Source organism: Lissotriton vulgaris, chromosome 4_1 (genome assembly GCF_964263255.1).
Source record: "Lissotriton vulgaris chromosome 4_1, aLisVul1.2, whole genome shotgun sequence".
Taxonomy (NCBI): domain Eukaryota; kingdom Metazoa; phylum Chordata; class Amphibia; order Caudata; family Salamandridae; genus Lissotriton; species Lissotriton vulgaris.
This window is the reverse complement of record NC_141691.1, coordinates 1543687248-1543709668: the sequence shown is the minus strand read 5'-3', so window position 1 is coordinate 1543709668 and position 22421 is coordinate 1543687248.

The following is a 22421-nucleotide window of genomic DNA, read 5'->3' as shown; positions in this document are numbered from 1 at the left end:
TATAGTTAGTGCAACTAACTATATATGGAATTTCAATGGTTTTGTGTGAGTAAAATAAGGTTTTGTAAATGCTAATTCCTAACTATATATGGTCTATAACCCATGGTTTTTCAGTGAATTTTCAAGGTTTTGTAAATGCTAATTCCTAACTATATATGGTCTATAACCTATGTTTTTTTCAGTGAATTTCAATGGTTTTTTAATAGCAAATATCAAAAGCTGTAAAATGTCAAGTACGTGGTAGGTAAAAACATTTTCGTGTCTATGCACGCTGATATGCTTTGAACGCTGCCCCCCCCCTCTTTTCTTTTAGGAGCATTCTCTCTTTGCAGATAGTGAAGGGTAGGTAACGCAGGCCTTTGCCCCCGTTGTAATCCGTCGTGCCTGCTTCCCTCTCCATTTGATTGATTGTTATCCAAGCATTTACTGTTTGGGAATTGGTTCTCTTTGGTTCATTCTCTATTTACAAACAAGCACAGAGTCGCAATACTCTGTTTAGTCTTTACAGATAGTGAAAAATTGTTAGAAAAAACAAAAGGAATCAAGCAAAATCAGTAGGCCACTAATGGGATCTCTTTTTGACCTCGCTAAAATAGAAACATTAGGAACAACCCCTCATGAGAAATATGAAACTAGTGAGAGGAACTGAGCTCGACGCCATGATGGCTGCAAGACAGCTTGGCTCCGCCACCCACCCCGCCCAAAACAACGACAAACCCTATGCAAATATTATAAATATATACAACACACCAGCAAAGTAACAGGGTAAAAATTTTATTAAATAACTATTTACATGGCAGCCTGCTGCAACATCGATCCAAATGCATGCCACCGTTCCCGGGATTTCTCCCCGACTACTCTGCGACCTACGAGATGGAGAGGCCAGGGCGTGGAATAGGCGGGGCCTCCGGCCGCAACCACAGCGCCAACGATCGCCGCTGACGGAGGGGAGCCTTGCCGGTGACAGCCACTGATCTGAAGAACCGCTGCCCGCGGTGCCTCCCTGAGCCGCTTGACGGAGGCCCCCGAGGGGAGGTGTGCTGGCGCGGACTCGGAGGGGGCGCTTGACTCCTGCCCCCTCCTCAAGTCTTGTTGCCCTGGTGTGGCGTGAGATTGCCCCCGACATAAGCGGTCGGCTCCCGGGGTCAGGCGGAACTTGTTACCTTTTGGTGACTCTTCCATTCTGGACCTTGTCCCACAATCCGTTTGACCTGAAGACACGTCCTGCGGTGCCCTGGTCCAACCATCACATATACCTGCGCCAGGAGACGGCGTGGGGTGCACTGAAAGGGAGAGGCGGCGCTAACGAGCCTCCCCCACCTCCCCAGGTGGAGGTTTCTCAGTTACACCCCAGCGCTTCACTCCGCCACCTGAGTTACGCCCGCTCCTGCGTCACAGAGCCTCGCTCGGCCAGCTGAATTGCGCCTGCTCTTGTTATTACAGCGTCTCACCCGCCATCCGGATGAATTGCACCCACTCTTGCGGTACAGCGACAGGCGGCTGCCACGGAGCTCAGGAAATGGCGGTCGGCTCCACAGACTTGGGCCTGGCCTGCAAGGATGGCTCTGGGCAACCCTGGAACTCAGACACTTGACTGCTAGGGCATGGGCCCCATTCCCAAAAGCGTCCTCTCAGCCTTGAAGATTCTACAAGAGTCACCGGGTCCCCCGACTCCCGCAGACTTCTGGTGGGGAGCGACTGCCATGATTGCTCGCGGAATGGCCACGACGTGGCCACGGAATGCTCTCATGCTGACGCCAGCTTCAGTCTGAAACATCCAGAAACACTGTAGACTACCAATTTGATCAGTTCCGGTGGAGCCCCAACGTGATCCGGTAGAATAAAGGGCTGCGTCAAGGGTGGTATTGCCCAGAATGTCTTGTTTTCTAGTGCTCGTAATAACGAAGCCAGAACTGCCGAAAGGGATTCTGGTCCTGCCGCTACTTATTGGAGACAATAAACTATACTCTGGACCTTCCTGGCCTCGACCAAAATGGCGCCAGTATGGGAGCGACTTGCATCTCCTTATGACACTCTAGTTACTTAGCCTTGACGTTATGGGGGATGTATGCGGTCTTTGTGCACATGGCGGGCGGGGAAGGGTACTGACTGGGAATACGGACAACCCTATTGATGTCGATTTTTCATTATTGATTATTGTATTAATAAAGCTTCGAAGTAATGTAACCCATGATACTCGCCCATGGTGTGCGTATGGGCGATTTTATTGTAACTGATCCTGTTATACTTTCAATTAAAAAATCAACCTTCACTGATCCTACAACCGTTTGTCACGTTTAGTTTTTTCAATTAAATGGCTCGCTTGTTACATACTCCTATACCCCTGGCTTTTGAAAGACACCATCTTGAGGAATAAAAGGCTGCGTCAAGGGTGGTATTGCCCAGAATATCTTGTTTTCTAGTGCTCGTAATGACGAAGCCAGAGCTGCCGAAAGGGATTCTGGTCCTGCCGCTACTTATTGGAGACATTGAACTATACTCTGAACCTGCCTGGCCTCGACCAAAATGGCGCCAGTATGGGAGCGACTTGCAACTCCTTATGACGTTCTAGTTACTTAGCCTTGACGTTATGGGGGATGTATGCGGTCTTTGTGCACATGGCGGGCGGGGAAGGGTACTGACTGTGAATACAGACAACCCTATTGATGTCGATTTTTCATTATTGATTATTGTATTAATAAAGCTTCGAAATAATGTTACCCATGATACTCACCCATGGTGTGCGTATGGACGATTTTATTGTAACTGATCCTGTTATACTTTCAATTATAAAATCAACCTTCACTGATCCTGCAACCGTTTGTCACGTTTAGTTTTTTCAATTAAATGGCTCGCTTGTTACATACTCCTATACCCCTGGCTTTTGACCCTTTCCTACGCGCGGTCGGTACTACCATTGCCGAAACACAAGGGAATGCATCTCAGAGAGATAAGTCAAGCACGTGGTAGATAAAAACATTTTCGTATTTATGCACGCTGATGTGCTTTGAACAATGCCCCCCCCCTCCTCATCATTTAGATTACCACCGCCCATTGCACAAAAGCGTACCGGGCGCTCCCCATGCAAAAAAAAACGTTTTTTGTTGTTGTTTTTTTTTGCCCCGCGGGCCCTTTTAAAGCCTCCACATCAAACCTAGGGGGGCAGGGAGGATCTACTATGCCCCCTTATGGTCATTTCCCCCTTCGTTTTGGCCTCCTCTTGTCTCTCGATCCTACCGAGAGACAAGATGGCGGCCGCTCCGGACTGTTTAGAATGTTGACAGACACCGGAGAGCCAATCAGCTTCGCTTCGCGAAGTTCCGTTACGCGTCAAGTACGCGAACCGGAGCGCTACCCGGAGCACTGTCACAGATATATATTTTTTTTGAACGTTAATTTATAAAAATCCACTGGAGCACATATATTGAGACCTAGCAAAGGCACATCGGGCTAACAGTCCCTACAATTTTGCCAAGTTTCATGCAAATCCATTCAGCCGTTCGAGCTAAAAGTGAGGCCAACCGCCCTATGGAAATTAACATGGGAAAAAGGCGTTTTAGGACCCCCCTTTTTTCTCAGCCCCCCCTTGACGAACCCCCCCCCCCCAATTTTCCTGGGTTGCTCAGAAACAAAATGTGCCATTTTCCTGAAAATTTCAGCCAATTCCGTCCACTAACACCAAAGTTATTAGACATAGAATTTAAAAAAATCCCATAGAGAAAAAATCCTAACTATATATACCTACTGGCCACCGCCAGTAGGTAATATATATATATATATATATATATATATATATATATATATATATATATATATATATTCACTGAAAAAACCATAGGTTATAGACCATATATAGTTAGGAATTCGCATTTACAAAACCTACCCTGCCCCCTTTTCTCTTTTTTCGCATGTATTTGACTAATTTCTTGTGCCTTGGGTCTAATGAGGCACAAGATGGCTGCCAACACTTACTGGTTTGGAGTTTTGATAGCCAATCAGCATGCAGCTCATGATCGGGATGTCATTTGAGATGTCATCAGTGATGTCATCAGTGATGTTACTGACCATGTCATGAATGATGTAATATGTGACATCATCGGCAGTAGATTGCGGGTGCGCGATATATAGTTAGTGCAACTAACTATATATGGAATTTCAATGGTTTTGTGTGAGTAAAATAAGGTTTTGTAAATGCGAATTCCTAACTATATATGGGCTATAACCTATGGTTTTTTCAGTGAATTTTCAAGGTTTTGTAAATGCTAATTCCTAACTATATATGGTCTATAACCTATGGTTTTTTCAGTGAATTTTCAAGGTTTTGTAAATGCTAATTCCTAACTATATATGGTCTATAGCCTATGGTTTTTTCAGTGAATATATATATATACATACATATATAAACATATATCATCTGTATATCTATATAAATACAAACATAAATGCATGCATACATATACTTATATGCATACAGATGCATGTTATTTACATGAAAGTTGAAAAAACACTAATAAAAGCAAAGCTAAAAAGCCACCTCATTACAAACAGAATGGCTTTAACTTAAACGAGGGCGAGATCTATTGCATTTTCAATGCTTGTTTACTTTGGTTCCATCAAGAAGGCATTCAGATGTGTCACACATTTGCCATAAATTCTGAATGTTAGCACTCTAGTTGCACTTTAGATCACTGTAGTAAAGCTACTGCTCACCAGGGACGTCTGCTGCTGGTATTCAAAGTGCATGTTTCAGTCTGCATGTCAGAATTTTTTTAATGAAATAGAAGAGGATTTGAGAAGTCACTCAAAATGATCCCTAATTTTTCTTTCTGAAGCACTAATCATACTTTCTATGGCAAAATTAACCCTCTCATGTTGTTCCTTTTTAAATTGAGTGTTTTCAGACTTACCACTTCATTCCAATCAAGATGGCTTCTGGTGTGCCATACTTTTGTCATAAGTAAGACTGTTAGCGCTCTAGTTGTTCTTTAGAACACTCTGGGACATTCTGTCATTGGGCTATACTTGGGGTACATCTGGGTGATATTTGGGCTACATTTAGGCTCTTTTGTCTCTGGTGGCCATCTTGGGAGACTGTATGTCAGAATTTTTTAATGAAATTGAAGAGGGTTTGAGAAGTCACTCAAAATGTGCCCTAATTTTTCTTTCTGCAGCACTAATCATTATTCATATGGCAAAATATACCCCCTCATTTTGTTCCTTTTTAAATTAAATGTTTTAAGAGTTACCACTTTATTCCAATCAAGATGGCTTCAGGTGTGCCATATCTTTGTAATAAGTAGGACTGTTAGCGCTCTAGTTGTTCTTTAGAACACTCTGGGACATTCTGTCATTGGGCTATACTTGGGCTACATCTGGGTGATATTTGGGCTACATTTGGGCTCTTTTGTCTCTGGTGGCCATTTTGGGAGACTGCATGTCAGAATTTTTTAATGAAATAGAAGAGGATTTGAAAAGTCACTCAAAATGTGCCCTAATTTTTCTTTCTGCTGCACTAATAATACCTTCTATTGCATAATATACCCCCTCATTTTGTTCCTTTTTAAATTAAATGTTTTAAGAGTTACCACTTTATTCCCATCACGATGGCTCCAGGTGTGCTATACCTTTGTAATAAGTAGGACTGTTAGCGCTCTAGTTGTTCTTTAGAACACTCTGGGACATTCTGTCATTGGGCTATACTTGGGCTACATCTGGGTGATATTTGGGCTACATTTGGGCTCTTTTGTCTCTGGTGGCCATTTTGGGAGACTGCATGTCAGAATGTTTTAATGAAATAGAAAAGGATTTGAGAAGTCACTCAAAATGTGCCCTAATTTTTCATTCTGCAGCACTAATCATATTTTCTATGGCAAAATATACCCCCTCATGTTCTTTCTTTTTAAATTAAATGTTTTAAGAGTTACCACTTTATTCCAATCAAGATGGCTTCAGGTGTGCCATACCTTTGTAATATGTAGGACTGTTAGCGCTCTAGTTGCTCTTTAGAACACTCTGGGACATTCTGTCATTGGGCTATACTTGGGCTACATCTGGGTGATATTTGGGCTACATTTGGGCTCTTTTGTCTCTGGTGGCCATTTTGGGAGACTGCATGTCAGAATGTTTTAATGAAATAGAAAAGGATTTGAGAAATCACTCAAAATGTGCCCTAATTTTTCATTCTGCAGCACTAATCATACTTTCTATGGCAAAATATACCCCCTCATGTTGTTTCTTTTTAAATTAAATGTTTTAAGAGTTACCACTTTATTCCAATCAAGATGGCTTCAGGTGTGCCATACCTTTGTAATAAGTAGGACTGTTAGCACTCTAGTTGTTCTTTAGAACACTCTAGGAGGCTGCAGTAGAACACAAAGGAATCAACTGACAGTCTCTGTCCTTGTTGGATGTACATGTTTTACTGAGAATGTCAGACTTCATTTTCACATGACTGAGAAAGATAATGTGAATTTACAGAAAATATGCTTTCAGTTTAGCTTATAGATCCCCTTCCAAACCACTGTGGGAAAATCATGAGATATTAGTTTTCTTTCAAACAATATTCATGATATCACAGCAGAAGGTTTTTTCACATGGTAAAATCACCCTAGAACCCACCACAATTCCTAAAACAAGTATGGTACCATCAACAAATGATTTATAATGTAACTAAAGTCCTAAAACCCTCTATTAACTACAATGCTTTTTAATGAGGTGCTATCATGTATATTGGTCCCAAGATGGCTGCCAACACTTCTTGGATGAAGTGCTGACAGCCAATCAGATCAGATGTGTGGTTAGGCTCCGCCCAGATATATATCTTTTTTTGAACCTAAATTACTCAAAATCCACTGGAGCACATATATTGAGACCTAGCAAAGGCACATCGGGCTAACAGTCCCTACAATTTTGCCAAGTTTGGTGCAAATCCATTCAGCCGTTCGAGCTAAAAGTGAGGCCAACCGACCTATGGAAATTAACATAGGAAAAACGTGTTTTGGGACCCCCCTTTTTTCTCGGCCCCCCCTTGATGAAACCCCCCCAAATTGTCAGGGGCTGCTCAGAAACAAAATGTTCCATTTTCCTGATAATTTCAGCCAATTCCGTCCACAAACGCCAAAGTTATTAGACATAGAATTTTCAAAAATCCCATAGAGAAAAAATCCTAACTATATATACCTACTGGCGACCGCCAGTAGGTAATATATATATATATAACTATAACTACCTACTGGCGACCGCCAGTAGGTAATATATATATATATATATATATATATATATATATATATATATATATATATATATATATATATATTCACTGAAAAAACCATAGTTTATAGACCATATATAGTTAGGGATTAGCATTTAAAAAACCTTATTTTATTTGCACAAAACCATTGAAATTCCATATATAGTTAGTTGCACTAACTATATATCGCGGACCCGCAATCCACTGCTAATGATGTCACATATTACATCATTCATGACATGGTCAGTGACATCACTGATGACATCACTGATGACATCTCAAATGACATCACTGATGACATCACTGATGACAACACCCAGTGACTGTATGTTTCTGTAAAGTTAAAATATGTCTTACATATTGAAGAATGAGTGGATGTATAAGTGTCTGGATGAAGGATTTAGTAGGTGCATGACTGACTGTATGAGAGAATGATTAAATGTGTCTCACTGAGTGCATGGGTTAGTGATTAAAGTGTCTTAATTTGGCAATCAATATTTATGTTCTTCTGTAAACTGCTGCATGTTTAAATCAGTAGCTATATCAGTAACTATATGGGTTATTGAATGGTTGCCCAAGTATTTGTATGGGAGACTGAGTGTGTGTGTGGGTGGCTGGGAGGTGTATAACTCTGTGCATAGATGTGTGAGCGGTTGATTCCCTAGGTGTATGGGTTCAAAAGTGCATGTAGAAACAGCTGTATGGACAGTTGACTGTGTGCATGAGTATATTGGTGAGTGAATGGATATCTCAGTTCTACATGTCAAAGTAAGTACATATGTAAAACACACTCCATGTGAGAGTTGACATATATAAATAACTGAACATAAGAGTCAGTGAATGTGAGAGTGGCTGTATGAATCATTGTGAACTTGTATCAAGGATTGTATAAGAGAGTAAATATGTGTTAGTATATGTTTGAATAAGTAAGGTGTGTATAACTGTACAGTTAAGGAAATGGAGATGTGATTGATTCTTTGCATGACTGAATAGGTGTGTGAGTAACTCCATGGATGTGTGACAGTCTGTGAGTGCCTGTTTACACTGAGTGTATCAAAGGTTATATTAGAGTCTGAAGATGTATTATCACATAAATGATATCATCAGTGATGTAATCAGTAATGTCAAATGAGATGTCAGTGATGTCATCAGTGATGTCATTTGAGATGTCATCAGTGATGTCATCAGTGATGTCATTTGAGATGTCATCAGTGATGTCATCAGTGATGTCACTGACCATGTCATGAATGATGTAATATGTGACATCATTAGCAGTGGATTGCGGGTCCGCGATATATAGTTAGTGCAACTAACTATATATGGAATTTCAATGGTTTTGTGCAAATAAAATAAGGTTTTTTAAATGCTAATCCCTAACTATATATGGTCTATAACCTATGGTTTTTTCAGTGAATTTTCAAGGTTTTGTAAATGCAAATTCCTAACTATATATGGTCTATAACCTATGGTTTTTTCTGTGAATTTCATTGGTTTTTTAAAAGCTAATATCTATAGCTGTAAAATATATTCTTTATTAAGTGACGTATCACGTAACCCGTGAGACGCCTCATGATGCATCGCATAACCGTGACGTATCGTCTCTGCAGCGCAAACCAAACCCAAAACGTAAGCGCGCCAGAACACGCTTAAAGATATATATATATTTTTTTAACCTTAATTAGACAAAATCCACACGTGCACATATCACAAACGTTCAAAAAACACAATATGTCGGACTCCCGTTACGCTGCCGGTTAGCTGCCCGGTTAACGTACCAGGAAGCACCTTTACCGCGAAAAATCGCAATTTTTTTTTTTCACCCCCCAGGGAACTTTAATAGCCCCCTCATCAATCCTAGGGGTTCAGGAGGGGTCTGCCTTACCCCTTTCATTCATTTACACCTTTTTTTTTCCACCTCTTGTCTCTCGATCCCACAGAGAGACAAGATGGCGGCCGCTCCAGACTGTTTACAATGATAACAGCCAATCAGCTTCTCCTCAGACTCCCGTTACACTGCCGATTAGCTTCCCGGTAGCTGCCCGGTTAGCTGCCCAGTTCGCGTACCAAGACGCGTCTCTACGGCGAAAAAATCGGATTTTTTTGTTTGTTTTTTTTTTGGCCCCACGTGGCTTTATAATATCCCCCTCATCAATCCTAGGGGGTCAGAAGGGGTCTACCTTGCCCTCTTTCCTTCATTTCCCCCTTTGTTTTGGCCTCCTCTTGTCTCTCGATCCTACCGAGAGACAAGATGGCGGCCGCTCCGGACTGTTTACAATATTGACAGCCAATCAGCTACTCCTCAGACTCCCGTTACACTGCCGGTTAGCTTCCCGGTTAGCTGCCCGGTTAGCTGCCCGGTTCGCGTACCAAGACGCGTCTCTACGGCGAAAAAATCTGTTTTTTTTTTTTTTTTGGGTTACACTGCCGGTTAGCTTCCCGGTTAGCTGCCCGGTTAGCTGCCCGGTTCGCGTACCAAGACGCGTCTATACGGCGAAAAAATCAGATTTTTTTTTTTTGGGTTACACTGCCGGTTAGCTTTCCGGTTAGCTGCCCGGTTAGCTGCCCGGTTCGCGAACCAAGACGCGTCTCTACGGCGAAAAAAATCGGAATTTATTATTTTTTTTTTTTGGGTTACACTGACGGTTAGCTTCCCGGTTAGCTGCCCGGTTAGCTGCCCGGTTCGCGAACCAAGACGCGTCTCTACGGCGAAAAAATCGGATTTTTTTTTTTTGGGCCCGGCGTGGCTCTATAATATCCCCCTCATCAATCCTAGGGGGTCAGAAGGGGTCTACCTTGCCCCCTTTCCTTCATTTCCCCCTTTGTTTTGGCCTCCTCTTGTCTCTCGATCCTACCGAGAGATAAGATGGCGGCCGCTCCGGACTGGTTAGAATGTTGACAGACACCGGAGAGCCAATCAGCTTCGCTTCGCAAAGTTCCGATACGCGAAAAGTTCGCGAACCGGAGCGCTGCCCGGAGCGCTGTTACAGATATATATCTTGTTTTAAACGTTAATTTCTCAAAATCCACTGAAGCACATATATTGAGACCTAGCAAAGGCACATCGGGCTAACAGTCCCTACAATTTTGCCAAGTTTCGTGCAAATCCATTCAGCCGTTCGAGCTAAAAGTGAGTCCAACCGCCCTATGGAAAACTCAATGCAAAAAACGCGTTTTGGGACCCCCCTTTTTTCTCAGCCCCCCCTTGACGAAACCCCACCAAATTTTCAGGGGCTGCTCAGAAACAAAATGTGCCATTTTCCTGAAAATTTCAGCCGATTCCGTCCACAAACGCCAAAGTTATTAGGCATAGAATTTTCAAAAGTTCCATAGAGAAAAAATCCTAACTATATATACCTACTGGCTATCGCCAGTAGGTAATATATACATACATACATACATACATATATATTTATATGTTTCCAACTTAGTCCATTTTCTCTGCATTATTGGCGCTCAATCTGCGGTGTGCGTTATCCCGCGGGAGGACCAAACCGCTTTTACTTTTACTCCAAAACCGGTAAACCCAGAAAAATGGGTTGCACTCACCAAAGGCGTCCCTAACCAGTCTTAATAAGTATAATGGACAGGGGTGGGATGGTATTAAAGTAGACAAGAGTATAACATCACAAAAACCTACGAGTCATGGTCTCTATGTGGAGGGCCACTATTCAACAGTAATAAATACGTGAGTGATAGCACACCCCAACATAGAGAGGGATTAGATCATCTTGGAAATGCATTCATTCTAACTAATAATATATAGTCTGCATGGTGCTTCTGGGCCTCTTTTGTTTATGTTGGAGGACCACTATTCATCAGTACTAAATACGTGAGTGATAGCAGACCCCATGAGGTTTAAAGAATCCTAAACGTGGATATTTGTCCAACGTTTGAATTTTGTTCTATTATGTATATATGGGCACTCACTGATACTTTGACTGTTTATTGAAAGATACATGGTCTCTGGATCGTGATTGATTTTAAATGTGATGTGAACCAGCATCAAATAATATCTACATACATAAATTCTGATTAAGGTATGACATAAAATATATAGATTTTTTCTTATTTTTAAATTTTAGACTAAAAGAGCTAGGCCAACATTGGATGTTTTAAAAACAGACTTCAGGTTTTGATGTAAGACACAATGAATTACATGAGTTACAACATGAATTACAATAAGTGTATGATCACTGTATGAGTCTCCTCCCGTTCATGTAAATATGTAGGATAATATGGTAATAATATGTGTAGCACAGCTTCCAGTGGATTTAATATTGAGAGTATGAGATTGTAATCAATAGGCAATACTTGTTTAGCGCAACAATGAATTACAATGAATGGCAGTGTTTTTGTATGTTGTATGTTTTATTGTATATATTATTTAAAGATTGTAAATTGCTTTTAGCCCTGAAGAAGTCCCATGAAAGATGAAACGCGTTGGCAGCAGGCAATTGTGTGATGTTTTAAAGGAACAAAGTGCACCTGAATAAAAGGAATAAACTGACAACAATCAAGTTTTACAACAATTTCTTCATCTGGGAATCTGTCCAATGATATATTGTGTTTTTTGCTGTGATATGATGCACTAGTACTTTTACATTGGATACAAATTGTTGTAACTGGGTGCGGAGTCATTCTTGTTTTTTTCATAGTGGTGATTTCTTAAATCGCAGTTTGTGAGATGTATGTGGGTCACATCTCAGACACAACGCACAGGGACGTAGTGTAGATCTGACAGACCTTTACTAAAAGCAGCTTTTGGTGCTGGATTCATATAGTTCTGACCCATTGCTGCATCCCTTTTTACACCTCTTTGCAACACAGTCTGTGGAGCCTATTGGAGGTACTTGGGGGGCTAGTTGGACCCCAGGGTCCCTCAGGATTCAAGGAGACTTAATTTCCCAACTGGGTGCGTTTGCACAGAGGTGAAGGGAGGGGCAGGCCTGATGTGACATGTGTGCAAACATGCCCTGGGGCGCGTTTTAAGTTGGAGAATTAATTCCTCTTCAATCCTGAGGGTCCCTGGGGGCCAATTAGCCCACCAGGAACCTCCAATAATCGCCACTGTGCTGTATTGCAGATAGGTGGGCCAGGCCATTCCCCTTTTTACAATTCTTTGCAACACAGCTCTGTGGCACTTACTGGAGGTACCTAGTGAGGTAGTTCGACCCTAGGGACCCTCAAGATTCAAGGGGACTTAATCCCCCAACTTACAACGTGCCACGGGGAGCGTTTGCTGAGTGGTGGAGAAAGTGGGCATGCCCTTTGTCTACCTCTCAAAAATCCCACTGCGTAGGGCTTACTGGAGGTGAACGGTAGGCTAGTTGGCACTAGAAGGACCCCCAGCAGTGAAGGGGACTTCAATCCCCATCCAAGAGCGTGCCAGGGAGTACATTTGTAGAGTGGTGGGCAAAGTGGGCATGGCCTGATGTGGGACTGACTGGAGGTAATAGTTTGAGAAATTGGCCCCCAAAGGTTTCCTTGGGAGCCAATCACCCCTCTTGTTTTTTCCAGTAATACCCACACAGTGGGATTGCTAAGAAATCTTCGGAGGCTGTGGCCCCCTTTCTCTACTACTCCGCAAACGTGCCTTGTGGCAGACTACGGGATGGGGATGAAGTCCAATTTAGTCCTGAGGGAGTTTGGGGGCCAAGAATCCCTCTTGGTACCTCCTATAAGTCCTATGCAGCGGAATTCCTGAGCATTGGTTGGATGCCCAGCACCCTTTCCCCCTCACTCTGCAAAAACAACTACTAGTTAAAGTAGCATATTTTTGCAACTCTGACGTAGAGGTAGTTTTAACCCCCTGTCCTATAATGTATTAGAGCCTTACAGAGGAGGTCATGCTAATCACAAGGGTACCCCAACGCATTGTGTTCTCTAGTGTATGTAGGTGTTTTCACTGTATTCTAAGTGTCTTTTAGCATAGCACTGGCTCTTGCCTGGTTAGTCAGAGTCAGTTACCACCTCTACCCGTATGAAAAAGTTGTGGGCACAGGATGATTTTGCAACAAACCCTCTTTCTGCTCCTCTGTTGGTTCTTTTTGCATGTCTTGCTTCTTCCTGAACTTTTCTTCGTCTTTGTGGACTTCTGTTGCCTCTTTCTGCATTTCTTTTGCTTCTTTCTGTGCATTTTTTCTTCTTTCTTCACATGTCCTACCTCTGTGGGCATAGTTAGAATCTAGCATTTAAAAAACCTTTGAAATTCACTTAAAAAAACCATAGGTTTCAGGCACGTTATAAGAAATTAGCATTAAAAAACCTTTGAAAATCACTGTAAAAATCATAGGTTTCAGGCACGGTATAGTTAGAAATTAGCATTTAAAAAACCTTAGAAATTCACTGAAAAAAACATAGGTTTTAGGGAAAGTTATAGTTAGTTGGATATTTCACTTGTACAAACCCAGGGAAATTCCCCTGTTATAGTTAACTCACGCCCCCGCAATGCACTGCTGATGACGTCACATGTTACATCACTCATGACATGGTCAGTGACATCACTGATGACATCACTGATGATATCTCAAATGACATCACTGATGACGTCACTGAGGACATCATCCAGTGACTGTGTTTCTGTAAAGTTTAAATACTAACCAATGCATTCAGTAAGATACGCTTAATCAGTCACTTATACAATCTGTCATGCACCTACTAAATCATCAATTCAGACACTTATACACCCGCTCATTCTTCAGTAACCTTGGTATACATATTTATAAAACATTTTTAAACTTTAAAAAGACACAGATCTACTGGATGATGTCATCATTGATATCATTTGAGATGTCATCAGTGATGTCATCAGTGTTGCTGATCAAGTCATGAGTGATGTCTTATGCGGCATCATCAGCAGTGCATTGTGGGGAGGTAAGTTATAGTTAGCTCTACAAACTATAACAGTCAAATTTCTCTAGTTTTGTATGAGTAAAATGTACGAATAACTATAACGTCCCTCAAACCTGTGTTTTTTCAGTGAACATACATATATATAAATATATATATATATATATATATATATATATATATATATATATATATATATATATATACTGAAAAAACCATAGGTTATAGACCATATATAGTTAGGAATTCGCATTTACAAAACCTTATTTTACTCACACAAAACCATTGAAATTCCATACATAGTTAGTTGCACTAACTATATATCGCGCACCCGCAATCCACTGCTGATGATGTCACATATTACATCATTCATGACATGGTCAGTGACATCACTGATGACATCACTGATGACATCTCAAATGACATCACTGATGACATCTCAAATGACATCACTGATGACATCACTGATGACATCTCATTTGACATTACTGATCACATCACTGATGATATCATTCATGTGATAATACGATGAACCTCTTCAGATTCTAATATAACCTTAGATACAATCAGTGTAAACAGACATTCACAGACTGTCACTCATCCATGGAGTTACTCACACACCTAGTCAGTCATGCAAAGAATCAATCACACCTCCATTTCCTCAACTATAGTTATACAAACTTTACTTATTCAAACATATACTAACACATATTTACTCTCTTATACAATCCCTGATACAAGTTCACAATGATCCATACAGCCACTCACACATTCACTGGCTCTTATGCACAGTTATTTATATATGTCAACTCTCACATGTTCTGTGTTTTACATATGTACTTACTTTGACATGTAGCACTGAGATATCCATTCACTCACCAATACACTCATGCACACAGTCAACCGCCCATACAGCTGTTTCCACATGCACTTTTGAAACCATACATCTAGTGAATCAACTGCTCACACATCTATGCAGAGTCATACACCTCCCAGCCACCCACACACACACTCAGTCTCCCATACAAATACTTGGGCAACCAATCAATAACCCATATAGTTACTCATATAGCTATTTATCAACACATGCAACAGTTTACAGAACAACAGACATAATGATGCACAAATTAAGACAGTTTAGTCACTAACCCATGCACTCAGTGAGACACATTTAATCACTCACTCATACAGTCAGTCATGCACCTACTAAATCCTTCATCCAGACACTTATACATCCACTCATTCTTCAATATGTAAGACATATTTTAACTTTACAGAAACATACAGTCACTGGATGTTGTCATCAGTGATGTCATCAGTGATGTCATTTGAGATGTCATCAGTGATGTCATCAGTGATGTCACTGACCATGTCATGAATGATGTAATATGTGACATCATCAGCAGTGGATTGCGGGTGCGCGATATATAGTTAGTGCAACTAACTATGTATGGAATTTCAATGGTTTTGTGTGAGTAAAATAAGGTTTTGTAAATGCGAATTCCTAACTATATATGGTCTATAACCTATGGTTTTTTCAGTGAATTTTCAAGGTTTTGTAAATGCTAATTCCTAACTATATATGGTCTATAACCTATGGTTTTTTCAGTGAATTTTCAAGGTTTTGTAAATGCTAATTCCTAACTATATATGGTCTATAGCCTATGGTTTTTTCAGTGAATATATATATATACATACATATATAAACATATATCATCTGTATATCTATATAAATACAAACATAAATGCATGCATACATATACTTATATGCATACAGATGCATGTTATTTACATGAAAGTTGAAAAAACACTAATAAAAGCAAAGCTAAAAAGCCACCTCATTACAAACAGAATGGCTTTAACTTAAACGAGGGCGAGATCTATTGCATTTTCAATGCTTGTTTACTTTGGTTCCATCAAGAAGGCATTCAGATGTGTCACACATTTGCCATAAATTCTGAATGTTAGCACTCTAGTTGCACATTAGATCACTGTAGTAAAGCTACTGCTCACCAGGGACGTCTGCTGCTGGTATTCAAAGTGCATGTTTCAGTCTGCATGTCAGAATTTTTTTAATGAAATAGAAGAGGATTTGAGAAGTCACTCAAAATTATCCCTAATTTTTCTTTCTGAAGCACTAATCATACTTTCTATGGCAAAATTAACCCCCTCCTGTTGTTCCTTTTTAAATTGAGTGTTTTCAGACTTACCACTTCATTCCAATCAAGATGGCTTCTGGTGTGCCATACTTTTGTCATAAGTAAGACTGTTAGCGCTCTAGTTGTTCTTTAGAACACTCTGGGACATTATGTCATTGGGCTATACTTGGGGTACATCTGGGTGATATTTGGGCTACATTTAGGCTCTTTTGTCTCTTTTGGCCATCTTATGAGACTGTATGTCAGAATTTTTTAATGAAATTGAAGAGGGTTTGAGAAGTCACTCAAAATGTGCCCTAATTTTTCTTTCTGCAGCACTAATCATAATTCATATGGCAAAATATACCCCCTCATTTTGTTCCTTTTTTAAATTAAATGTTTTAAGAGTTACCACTTTATTCCAATCAAGATGGCTTCAGGTGTGCCATACCTTTGTAATAAGTAGGACTGTTAGCGCTCTAGTTGTTCTTTAGAACACTCTGGGACATTCTGTCATTGGGCTATACTTGGGCTACATCTGGGTGATATTTGGGCTACATTTGGGCTCTTTTGTCTCTGGTGGCCATTTTGGGAGACTGCATGTCAGAATTTTTTAATGAAATAGAAGAGGATTTGAAAAGTCACTCAAAATGTGCCCTAATTTTTCTTTCTGCAGCACTAATAATACTTTCTATTGCATAATATACCCCCTCATTTTGTTCCTTTTTAAATGAAATGTTTTAAGAGTTACCACTTTATTCCCATCACGATGGCTCCAGGTGTGCTATACCTTTGTAATAAGTAGGACTGTTAGCGCTCTAGTTGTTCTTTAGAACACTCTGGGACATTCTGTCATTGGGCTATACTTGGGCTACATCTGGGTGATATTTGGGCTACATTTGGGCTCTTTTGTCTCTGGTGGCCATTTTGGGAGACTGCATGTCAGAATGTTTTAATGAAATAGAAAAGGATTTGAGAAGTCACTCAAAATGTGCCCTAATTTTTCATTCTGCAGCACTAATCATACTTTCTATGGCAAAATATACACCCTCATGTTGTTTGTTTTTAAATTAAATGTTTTAAGAGTTACCACTTTATTCCAATCAAGATGGCTTCAGGTGTGCCATACCTTTGTAATAAGTAGGACTGTTAGCGCTCTAGTTGTTATTTAGAATACTCTAGGAGGCTGCAATAGAACACAAAGGAATCAACTGACAGTCTCTGTCCTTGTTGGATGTACATGTTTTACTGAGAATGTCAGACTTCATTTTCACATGACTGAGAAAGATAATGTGAATTTACAGAAAATATGCTTTCAGTTTAGCTTATAGATCCCCTTCCAAACCACTGTGGGAAAATCATGAGATATTAGTTTTCTTTCAAACAATATTCATGATATCACAGCAGAAGGTTTTTTCACATGGGAAAATCACCTTAGAACCCACCACAATTCCTAAAACGAGTATGGTACCATCAACAAATGATTTATAATGTAACTAAAGTCCTAAAACCCTCTATTAACTACAATGCTTTTTAATGAGGTGCTATCATGTATATTGGTCCCAAGATGGCTGCCAACACTTCTTGGATGAAGTGCTGACAGCCAATCAGATCAGATGTGTGGTTAGGCTCCGCCCAGATATATATCTTTTTTTGAACCTAAATTACTCAAAATCCACTGGAGCACATATATTGAGACCTAGCAAAGGCACATCGGGCTAACAGTCCCTACAATTTTGCCAAGTTTCGTGCAAATCCATTCAGCCGTTCGAGCTAAAAGTGAGGCCAACCGCCCTATGGAAATTAACATGGGAAAAACGCGTTTTGGGACCCCCCCTTTTTTCTCGGCCCCCCCTTGAAGAAACCCCCCCAAATTGTCAGGGGCTGCTCAGAAACAAAATGTTCCATTTTCCTGAAAATGTCAGCCAATTCCGTCCACAAACGCCAAAGTTATTAGACATAGAATTTTCAAAAATCCCATAGAGAAAAAATCCTAACTATATATACCTACTGGCGACCGCCAGTAGGTAATATATATATATATATATATATATATATATATATATATATATATATATATATATATATATATATCCTGTCGATCTGTACTTAGAAAACAGGCGCTGACTCCGTGGGGTCTTGTTTCAGAAATAAGTTTATTTTCTTTTAGTGCTCAGATTGACGCGTTTCGACGGTCACAACCGTCTTGCTCACAATACAGAAAAACATTATGTCAGTGTTTTTAAACATGTCAAGTGCTCATTGGATCATGTGATGGTTTACCCGTAGTCATGACAACCAGTTTACCAAGCTCACTGGAAATTTACAGCGTTATCTTTTGTTTTTAACACAATCATTTTGTTTTCAGCTTTTCTTAAATATTTCCGCTGCACATTTTTACATCAACTTAAAATAAAGGACAATTAATTCTCATTGTCGATTACTAGCACATAATTAATTTGCACATTGCCGACATTTGTTTTTGCACAAATATATATCGTCAATATATTTTCCATCAATATATTGTTACCCGTTTATGTACAATTTCAGTTATTAACAATGTGTTAGGTTTAAACATTGTATTATCGCATTACATATATTGCATCAGTAAGGGTTATACTCTGGTTATATAGGGTCTAGTGCCCGATTGAACCAGTTTAGTGGTAGTTTTTACTTTGGGAACCCTTGTTTGTAAGGTTCATGTAAAAAAGGCCAAGTGGGCAATGAATCATCCAATTGCAGTATTAAACCCAACTAAGATAATTTCTCCTCTGTACATTATGTTTCTTTGTCTCTCTGTTTGCCAGCATTGAGAAGCCATTTTACTTCAGGAAACCATCAAAAAAGTTTGTGAACATGTATAATGTTTCTTATGATATATGACATGTATCTATTAAGTCACATTCATTTTTACGATTCTCTTACGGTGGAAAGGTTTGGGGAACACACGGAAGTTACTGTGAAAACAAATTAACTTTTTATACTTATAAATGTACACTTAGCGCTTCGTCTGCATTCAAACCTTGTGGGGCCTGATTGTCTAGGAGAATAATGTACCTCGATTCTAATCTTCGGAGGGCTAGTTGTCTATTTCCCCCTCTAATGCTTTTCTTCACATGGTCTATGACGAGGTATTTGATATTTTCTGCTTTGCCCTCATGTTTCAAATTGATGTGCCTTGCCACCGGATACGTTGGGTCATTATTTTTTATGGCCCTGAGATGCTGTAGCACTCTCACATGGACAGGATGTATTGTGCTTCCCACGTATCTTTTTTTGCAACTACATTGCAAAACATAGACTGCAAAGTCTGTCTTGCATGTGTAGTTTGCTCGTATCTCTAGTGGTTTTTTCCTGTATGGGACATCTACCGTAGTAACATTCGTTCCATATTGACAGGCTTTGCATTTTGTACATTTATAAAAGCCATTTTTAGTTTTTAACCATGGTGACTCTTTTTTCTTTAACACTGGGGCATTGTCTACCAGTTCTTCCCTCATACTTTTAGCTTTCCTAAAAGTCAGTTGCGGTATTTTGTTGCAACTTTTTCCTATCACTGGGTCATTACGGACTATGGGCCAATGTCTGTAGATTATATTTCTCAGTTGTTTATGATAGGCATTGTACCCTGTGATAAGGCATGGAGTCCCTGTATTTTGTTCTGACTTGGGTTTTTTAGGTTTAGCGGAAAACAATAGGTCTTTCCTCTCCCTAAGGTCACATTTTTGTTCCGCTGTTTTTAATGTGTGTTCCGGATAGCCTCTGAGTCTTAACCTGCTGAACGGATTTGCCTTAGAATTCCTGTAGCTTGTGGTTGTGCTACAATTCCTTTTCATTCTAAGGCATTCTGCATAGGGGATATTTTCAATTAAATTTGGAGGATGAAAACTGGAAGCATGCAAGATTGTGTTTCCTGCGGTGGGTTTACGATAGGTATTGGTTTGAATTCTATCATCTACCATTAATAGTTCTAGATCTAAGAAATGTATCTTATTTTTACTAGTGTCGCAGGTAAACTTCAAGTTTAAGCTATTTTGATTAAGTTTTTCAGCGAACTCTCTTGCACTTTCTTCACTTCCTTTCCAAATTACAAAGATGTCATCTATGTAACGACTGTAAAGTGTTACATTGTGTGTCATTTCTTCAGTATGTTTCACCCTGAGTACTTGCTCCTCCCACCAGCCCATATGCAAATTAGCATAGCTGGGAGCTAAGCAAGTACCCATGGCAGTCCCCTGTGTTTGTCTGTACAACAGTTTATTGAAGGTAAAAGTATTGTTCTCCAAACACCACTCCGTCATTTGGAGCAACATCTGTGAATGTTGGTACAGATCAAGGCTTCTACTTCCCAAGTAATGCTGATGGCATTTAGACCATCTCGGTGTCTTATACTTGTGTAAAGGCTTTGAACATCCAAAGTCATAAAAACAAAGTATGATTCCCATTTTATATCATAGATTTTTTTCAGAAAATCTCCACTGTCTCTTGTGTATGATGGTAGAGTTTTTACAAAGGGTTGTAGAAAGGAGTCCACAAATCGGCTTGTATTTTCAAATAGGCCACCTATGGCGGAAATTATGGGTCTTCCAGGAGGGCAGGTTGGATTTTTGTGCACTTTAGGAATTAGGTATAGGTTTGGGATAACTGGATAGTTGTTCTTCAAAAATTCAAATTCATTCTTTGAAATAGTTCCCGCACTTTTCCAGTCATACAGACTCCTATGGTATCTCTCTTGGATGTTAAGGATATTGGTCTCACTAATCCTTTGGTAACATTCTCTGTCGGATAATTGTGATAACGCTTCAGTATTATACATATCCAGAGGCCAAAGGACTACGTTACCTCCTTTATCTGACCAGCGCACAACTACATCGCTCCTTTCTTATATATATATGTACCAACAACTTGCCCTAAGCATTTCAGGATGCACTACAGCTTATTTAACCATCCGGTTTATTCAAGGGCATAACAACAGCAACAATTTCAGGCTAATTTCGGGTGCCGACGTGTTTCGAGGCAGAAGGTCTCTTCTTCATGGTCAGCTTGAGATGAAGTTCACAGAAGGCTCGGCATGCTGATTTTCATCCCCGCCCACTAAGGGCGTTGCTGAGTGCTTCACGGTAAGTTGAAGCATGCTGGGAAGGGTAGTCCATTTCTAACGAGCTAATTTTAGACACTCAGTAGGTTCCATGACATTCAAATTGAAGCTATATTGTTTTCCTTTTAGTAGGAGTCTGAAAATGAGCGTTGTTATTTTCTCCGCCGAATACGCTGCGCTACATACCAAGCGTGGAATCGTTCCCGCCGCAGCCTCTACCACAGTCTTGGGATGGTGCTGTCCTGCGCGGTTGAGCCACCGCGTTCCTGTATGTACCAACAACTTGCCCTAAGCATTTAAGGACGCACAGCAGCTTATTCAACCATCCGGTTTATTCAAGGGCATAACAACAGCTACAATTTCAGGCTAATTTCGGGTGCCGACGCGTTTTGAGGCATAAAGCCTCTTCTTCATGGGCAGCTTGAGTAGAAGTTCACAGAAGGCTCGGCATGCTAATTTTTATCCCCGCCCACCAGGGGCATTGCTGAGTGCTTCACGGTAAGTTGCAGCATGCTGGGAAGGGTAGTCCATTTCTAACAAGCTAATTTTAGACACTCAGTGGATTCCATGACATTCAAATTGAAGCTATATTGTTTTCCTTTTAGTAGGAGTCTGAAAATGAGCGTTGTTATTTTCTCCACCGAATACGCTGCGCTACATACCAGGAGTGGAATTGTTTCTGCCGCAGCCTCTACCACAGTCTTGGGATGGTGCTGGCCTGCGCAGTTGAGCCACCGCGTTCCTGTATGTACCAACAACTTGCGCTAAGCATTTCAGGACGCACCGCAGCTTATTCAATCATCCGGTTTATTCAAGGGCATAACAACAGCTACAATTTCAGGCTAATTTCGGGTGCCAACGCGTTTCGAGGCTGAAAGCCTCTTCTTCTTGGGCAGCTTGAGGTGAAGTTCACAATGGCTCGGCATGCTGATTTTTATCCCCGCCCACCAATGGCGTTGCTAAGTGCTTCACGGAAAGTTTCAACATGCTGGGAAGGGTAGTCCACTTCTAACGAGCTAATTTTAGACCCTCAGTGGGTTCCAGGACTTTCAAATTGAAGCTATACTGTTTTCCTTTTAGTAGGAGT